Below are 8142 nucleotides of genomic sequence, written 5' to 3'. Positions count from 1 at the left end.
ATTTTATTTCCTGTTGCTCAGTATGCTATGATTCTTCTGCAAATGTTAGCAGTAAGTTTCAGATTTGACTGTCTTGACTAATTTTTATCACAAATACTTCTTCCTATTCTATCCATATGCTGTTAGTCTTGACTGAAATAATTACGCCAATTAGTGTTAATCAAACACTTAAGTTCATGTACACACTCAGTTAATTGATCATTCCATTTTATCCCAAACTGTTTAATTTTCTACTTTGGCATATCATTATTATTATTATTATTTTCATACAAGGTAGCAAGAACTTATTTGGGGAAGAGATGAATGGAATTTGAGCCATCCTTTGACTTTTTAAGCCAAAGCATGCTGCTGACAAAGCTGTAGAAATTCATGGTTATTCCAAATGCATTCTGTACCAGCTGCAACTGTTTAAGTAATTCACAATTTTTTGAGGAGGTATGATATGAAAAGGGATAAAAGCAGGAAGAACTGGTAAGTGTTTTAATTTAAATTTTTTCTGTGTAACCCTTTATTACCTTCACACAGGACTTTTGCAAAAATACTGTCCTTAAGAAAGTGTTGTTTTATTGAAGAACTGCCACAAACTATGACAATCTTCTGTTTAGTGTTACATGCAGGATTAGATCCTACATTATTGAAATTAATCACAGAATCACAGAATCACAGAATCAAAGGGGTTGGAAGGGACCTCGAAAGATCATCGGGTCCAACCCCCCTGCCAAAGCAGGCTCCTTAGAGCAGGAGAAGGCTCCTTAGAGCAGGGAATGGAAATTCCTGCTTCGACCTTGCTTACATGGAGCAGGACCTAGGACACCAGTGTGTAGGTGGATGCATGGAAATATAAAAAATTATTTGGAGTGGTTTTGTGTATGATTAAATACAGAAACAAGAAATCTAGCACTATGAATGTTTTCAGTACTATATATTGAAGTGCTGAATTCCCAATGTGCATTACACATTTTTAAAGGTGATGGTATTTGCAACCAGAAATAAATGTGTGTTGTTATTGTTTTGAACAATTTAATATTTTAGGCATGGCGTGTATTGGCTGTGGCTTATGGAAAGAACAGACCTGTTTTTTGTTTTTTTTTTTTTTAACTCAGGGTTCTACACCATTCTGCTAGAAGGAATGTTGAGATAATATGCTTTCATCTCATCATTAAAAGAAGAGCTCATGCTAGAGAGTCTTAACTACCAATGTCAGTACCCAGTGGTTGGTAGGTATGTGTTTTACTCCAAAGGTATTTGCTTCCTGAGGTTGCTTAGGTGGAGCAGCCTCCTTTCTCATTAGTCTGAGTGGATTTGCTTATTTCTCAATGTCATTCCAGTGCTGTTTGCTAAACTATTTGGCTTTGTTTTCTCAACACAGAATCAAACTTCTTGACAAATTTCTTCCTTGCATTCCTGGATCTTAAGACATTCTTTCCTCTTTTAGTGGAGGCCAGATAGTCTTTCACATATCACATCACTCCAGATTGTTCTTGATAAAGCAGACAAGTTCCCATTCTAATGCACTGCCTGTGTAACAACGGTGATTTTCATGGCAACAGAGCACTGGACCCTTTAAAGCATGCTGTACTCTTTAAGAATTACCTGTCGTATCATTCCTCCACTTTCATTTCCACAATTATACTCCACTCCACTATCTTAAGAATTCTTAGGCTGGTTCTGTTTGCTAGGAGTCTTCTGCTGCAATGAGAACAATGTTTTACTGATTACTAGTATTAGATGGTCTGTGCCTCGACAGTCCTCGAAAAGTGTAAGCCCTGGTAGTGTGTTATTAATTTTAAGTCTGATTTATCTTTCCTTACAAACAGGAAACATGCAACAGATCTAGGATCTCCCTATTTCCTATGTTTTGCATTCAGTTTTTGAGAGGAGTATTTGGTTACCAAAGACAATTATTGAAATAACTGGAGAGTTAGGCATTCTGGCTTGGAAATGGCGAGCAATTCAAGTACTCAAGAAAGGACGTCGATCAGTATTTCAGAATGAATCAACTGTCTGTTATCAGTGCTAATTAATTACTAAAAAGGTTAGATGTTAGTGCCTGAAGTTAACATTCTATATGATGGTGTTACTGTTAATTCTTTGGAAACAGTAAGTTCTTCAGGGCACACCTTGATCTTTTTGTCTTGTAAACACAATGGCATTTCTGTTTAATGTCTCCAATCTAGGCAGTGCTAAGTCACACACATAAGTATCCCATCTAAGCTTCCTTAACTTTAGTGCACAACAGCTGATTACATTTTAATTTCATGATAAAGTCTGGCTTTATGCAAACCTTAAATTAACTAGTTTTGATATGTTTTGGAGATCTAAACATTTTAAGGATATTTTTTCCAGACAATCCTTGTTTATGGAACACTGAAACTGTGGTCTTGATCCAGAGTATTTAGCTAGGATTTAGTAAGGTGTCAGTATGAATTACAGAAGGAGCTTCTATACAAAGCTTTTCTAGTAGCATAATCCTCAGAAGAATTAAAGATTCCAGACTGCTTTGCCAAGGAAATTATAATACGTGTGTGTCTGAAAAAGTGGATCCTTTACCCGGTGTGCAATAAGCCAGTTCTCACACACTCAGGAGAGAACACTTTTATTCAGGCCTGGGTGCTTGGTGGATTTTCCACAAATGAAGCACACCCAATACCAGCTTCTTTGTTACATTTATACATTAAATTCATGCATATTCTATCTATCTATATAATACATGTTCATTCTAATCTACACGAGTTCCATACTTATGTGGTGTCATTCTTCTTGGTTCCTCTTCAGACCCTTCTGCGCATGCCTTCCTTTCTTTGGGGGGTCTTTGGTGGTCTTTTCTGTCCTTCCTTGATGAAGTACCCTAACCCCTTTTATCCATGTATGGTCACATGTCACCTAAAGACAACTTAAGACTTCTTGCCAACTTTCCTTTGTTTCTTCCAGAAGGAGCATTTGTCCTTGATCAAAGGCAACCTAGGTTAAATGTTAAACTTATTTTTTGTCATGTACTACATAAATTATACTTGATTAAAGGAATGCTCAATTAAACACAGACAATACCTCTTCTCTTCCAAAGGAGAGTTTGTTCCGTTACAATTATCTCCCCCCTTTCTTGAGTCTTAATGTGTTTTAACACCTTTTAGTATCAAATCATTCCTTTATATCTCCTTGGGATACAAAGAGAAACACGTTGAATCAGACACCAAGTGACTATAATCAGTGAAATGATCAACAAAATAATTACAAATAGCTGTTTAAGCCACTCTGAATAAGGGAGCCACAAGGTTAACCAAGAAATATCCAGTCCTTCCTTTTCATAAATTTCAGAGGCTAACTTCTTTAGTTTTTGAATGTTTTCTTCTAGTAGCTGTGAATTATCGGAGAGATTGAAACAACACATCCCTTTGAATTCTTTGCACCCATGATTGTGTCTTACTAGCAAGTAATCAAAAGCTGCCCATTTCTCCAAAGTAGCTTCCTGAATTTGCATTTTTTCTATTCCAATAGCTGTCAAAGCCTGTGAGGTAAAATTTATATCCTTCAAGAGTGCACAGGCAATACATTTTAAGGTATGATAATTCATGGCTGTTCCCACTCCAGGGGTTAAAACCATTGTACAATTCATCTGGATTTCTTGTCATAATTTTCTAATCTGTTGCTTAGTTTTTGGATTCGTCCTTTCTGTTTTCCCACTAGACTGTGGTTTCCACAGAGTGTATAAATCCCATTTAATCTGTAAAAATTTTGAAACTTCTCAAATAATTTCTGCTACAAAATGGGGTCCCCTATCAGATGAGAATCCCTCAGGGACTCTGAATCTAGATACTTCTTTCAATAATACTTTTACTACTTCCTTGGCTTTGTTGGTGTGACATGGGAAAGCTTCTGGCCAGTCTGAAAATATATCAACAATCACAAATAAATATTTATACCACTCACACTTGGGTAATTCTGAAAAATAAATTTGCCAATAGTCCGTTCTTGAGAAAATTGTTTACAATAGGTTTCAGTCCAGTAAGAGCCTCCAATTTCATAGGACACTGTTTTCATCTTACTGATTTGACTCCCAGCTTTAACACTATTCTTATTGTTTCGGCCGATTTAGCTTTTCTAGGTTTCTCAGTTGCGCATATGAAAGGGGTTACAACGTCCTCTATCTCAGAGGGAGTATTCCTTGATGTGTTCTTATTCTTGCTTTCCAGTGTCTTAAGGAATTCTTGCACCATATACATTTGTGCCTCCCAGGTATTATTTTGTGGAATGTGAATTCTTACCTTGTTTTCATCAAAAGCTATTTGTGCCCCAAGTTCATTTGGCAAGTCACTTCCTGTCAGAGGCACCGGGCATTCTGGCATATATAGAAACTCACGTAAAAATATTTTGTTACCAATTTTACACTTAATTGGTTGGAAGAAGGGTCTAACTTCCTGCTTTCCTTTTGCACCAACTACAGTTATGGAATACTTACTCATGGGTCCCTTACAGCTGTTCAAAGTTGCTCCTGTATCAACTAGAATTTTGAAATTTCCTCTGTTCAGCTGAGGAAATCATTTCCTCAACCCCCAGTCCCCGCCAATCTGAGTCCTCCTCCACAATCCCAATCAGTTCCCCAGGTACCAGGGTTGTACTGGGGATAAGAACCCAATTAGACTGTCCTTTTGGACATTCATTTTTCCAATGTCCCCTTTCCTTACAAAGGGCATCCTGGTCCTTTGCCAATGTAATCTTAATGCTGGATCCTATTGCTGTTCCTTGACCTCTTCCTCACCATGGTCATCCTTTAAAACCTCGTCCCCTAGATGGAGCCTGAGCCTTGCAAAGGTGGCTGCCAGTATTGCCACATTTTTTTTCCTGACCTTTAGTTTTTCTTATTCATTTTGCCTTTTCTTTCAACCTCTTTCCTATTATTAAAGACCTTATATGCAATTTCAATCAGCTGGGATAATAATTCCCAATATCAAATCCACTTCCTGCAACTTTCTTTTAATATCAGGTGCTGAGTGCCCTACAAACAGGGTAGTAATGGCCATTTTTATTAGCCTTGTCTTCTGGGTTCAGATCTGTGCATTTTTGAGCTACCTCACACAGCTGCTTATCAAGGGCATATGGATCCTCTGCCTTACTTTGTAGCACTTTCTACGATTTAGCAAGATTCTTTGGTGGGGTTATTCCATTCTTAATTCCATGAGGAATTAACTGTTGATATTGTTTAATCATCAGCCTCCCTGTACCTGTATTCAGATCCCAATCATGTTCCTTAGTCAGCATGTGTTGATCAGGACTATAGCATTCTGCCTTTCATTCTCATCCCTTGACTTTTCTATAAACATTCTCTTTTCTTTTGGTGTAAATAAATTATTTAGCAGCACTTGAATATCCTGCCAATCTGAGTTATGATCCTTGACAATCATCTTAGAAGACTGGTACATTTTGTCTGGATCATCCTGATAGGATCTCACAGATTCCTTACAATTAATTAAGTTCGATGTTGTAAATGGTACTTTTACGTATACCAGTGAACCATCTGGACCTACTGCCTGATGAAGGGAGGGGGCTTGTACTATGGGATGCTGCTGTGCTCAGCTTCTTCCTGCTACTGGACTAAAAGTCTTACTACCCTGTTCTCTACCTCCTATTCCGCTCATAACACCTTCCCCATCAGGAGCCACCAACATCTGAATATCTTCCTCCTTGTCCTCTAGCTTCAGACATCTTTTTCATATGCTGCAAGCAGAACAACATATTCTGATTCAACATAACAGGTTCTTCATATCTCCATAATCATCATTACATTAGAATTTGATGTTAACAGTTTACACTTCTTTTGAGTCTCATGATCATTTCTTAAAGGAAAGAATATATCCACATAAGGCACCTCATCCTATTTATATCTAGTTTTCTGCAAAACAACATTAATTGTAAAATGGTATTGTAATTCAAAGTCCCAATCTCTGGCCATTTCTCCTTTCTATCTGGTTTATACATAGGCCACCAATAATTACAATCTTCAATCATTTTTATTTTTGTCAGGGGATCCCCTCCAAACTTGTCCAGTGCCTTAAAACACAACACAAGGGGGAACAAGGAGGTATTGTAGATCCCTGTGTGCCCATATGTTTACTCAAAAAGAAAGTTTTCAACCAAGACTTCATATACGCCAGTCACTGCTGTCAAATGTCCAATTTCCAATATACACCTTATGCATGCGTATACCATCAAATTGCATGCTCCAGTTGCCACTGTCAAGTGCATATGATTACCAGTCAACCAAAATAGGCAATATCTCTTTTAACAAATGTTGTGCCATTGCGTTGCTTACTCGCTTCTGCTAGGGAGAATATCTGCAGAGTCCCTGATCAAAAGGCTGGTGTGCACCAAAATCCAGAGAGCAGTCTCTCCTCACTAGCAGTCGGTAAGTTGATCCGAGCAAGGTGTCACAGCCATGTCACCCGGGTTGCCAAAAACTGTTGTCTGAAAAATCTGATCCTTTACCTGGTGTGCAATAAGCCATTTCTCACACACTCGGGAGGGATAATACTTTTATTCAGACCTGGGTTCCTTGTGGATTTTCCACAAATCAAGCACGCCCAACACTGTCCTCTTCATTATACTTTTACAATAAATTAATGCATATTCTATCTATCTATCTTACTGTGGTGATTTTACCCTGCTGGGCAGCTAAACTCCACCACAACCACTCTCTCACTCCCACCCTTCAAAAGAAGAAAGTATACTGAACAGAATTAAATACTGGGGGTCCTTGATGGTCTTTGGTGGCCTTCCCTGATGAAGTACCCTAACCACTTTTATCCTTGTATGGTCACATGTCACCTAAGGATAACTTAAGGCTCCTTTCTCTTGCCAACTTTCCTTTGTTTCTTCCAGAAGGAGCATTTGTCCTTGATCAAAGGGAGCCTAGGCTTAATGTTAAATGTAATTTTTGTCATGTACAGCATAAATGATTAAAGGGATGCTCAATTGAACACAGTCAATACCTCTTATTTTCCAAAGGACATTTTGTTCCACTAAATGTGTGTCTTGTAAACAAAAAAAAGACAATAATTGTATGTTTGAGTGCATTATATTTTTCTTTTACTGAATTACAGAATAGCCCTATCTCTTTGTCACTGCACAAGCCTGTGAGTCCTAGTGATAAAGACTTAATGTATTCCAGAATATTTATCAGACCATTGACTATTAGAGATAAACATTGTTCCAAGAGGGAAACAGTGTAGATAATGAAAGGTGATAGTTTAATGACTAATCAGGAATGTGAAATTTAGGAGGTAAAAAGACCTTCAGGACATATTGATAGTCAATTTAAAACTGTGGAATAAAAATCATAATTATCAGTTTTAAGAATTAGTCTCTGATCATGTGCAGAATGAGCTAGGTATATCAAATTGCTAACCATTAAGTACCTTCACATGTGGAAAATACATGAGTATTCACCTCACTGTTTTCCTGAAAAAAAAACATTTTGGTTTCTCTTTATTCATCCAAGGTTTTCTAAGTACTTTTCTATATATAATTTCTATTGTTTAGGCATTTGGTAGAAAAATAATCCAAAATTCATTAATACGGTTTTGTTTGCAGAGTCAGCATTTTCGGGGGGTGTGTGTGTGGAAGGTGAGGGGGGAAAGGTAAGTTTTATTTGATATCTAGTTTCAATTTAAATTTCGCTATAAGTTTTTTTCATTGGAAATGTTAGTACATTTGCATTACAGCTGCAGGCTGACATCCATGCTTGGGGATAAATAGCAGTGAAACTTCTCATAGTCTCTCAGAAGCCCTTTAAATAAACAAACTAGATATTGTGTATAGTAAACAGCATCAACAAGACTGTTGACAATTTTTTTTTTTTTTAAAGAAACATTTGGTCTGTCCTTCATGGATCAATAACTCTTTTCCAGATAATGTTTGACAATCACTAAAATATGTCTATCAGTGTCATAGTATGAAGCTCTATGAGAACGAGCTATACAAAGTGATGTTAGAAGTTGCACAGTGTGTCTGTAAGTGTGTAGCTACATAGTACTAGGATTCTGTCTCTGATATTGTGGGCTGGAAAAAAGCCTGTAGCTTAGGAAACATCATCTGAGTAAACAGAGGTAGACCCTGAGCTGCAACTGGGATATATCATGGGGTTGCCTA

The 8142-nt window shown here is 37.4% G+C and overlaps 1 long non-coding RNA gene across 1 annotated transcript; it reads left to right on the top strand.

Moving 5' to 3' along the window:
- Positions 1 to 311: 311 nt before the first annotated feature.
- On the top strand, positions 312 to 7601 carry LOC310900838. Its single transcript, XR_014585416.1, has 3 exons — positions 312 to 471; positions 1104 to 1221; positions 7585 to 7601. It is a non-coding gene; the product is annotated as an uncharacterized lncRNA (long non-coding RNA).
- Positions 7602 to 8142: the final 541 nt, after the last annotated feature.

Source organism: Anser anser (genome assembly GCF_964211835.1).
Source record: "Anser anser genome assembly, chromosome: 5".
NCBI lineage: Eukaryota > Metazoa > Chordata > Aves > Anseriformes > Anatidae > Anser > Anser anser.
Note: the sequence above shows the minus strand (reverse complement) of the source record. Positions and strands in the feature narration are given on the sequence as shown.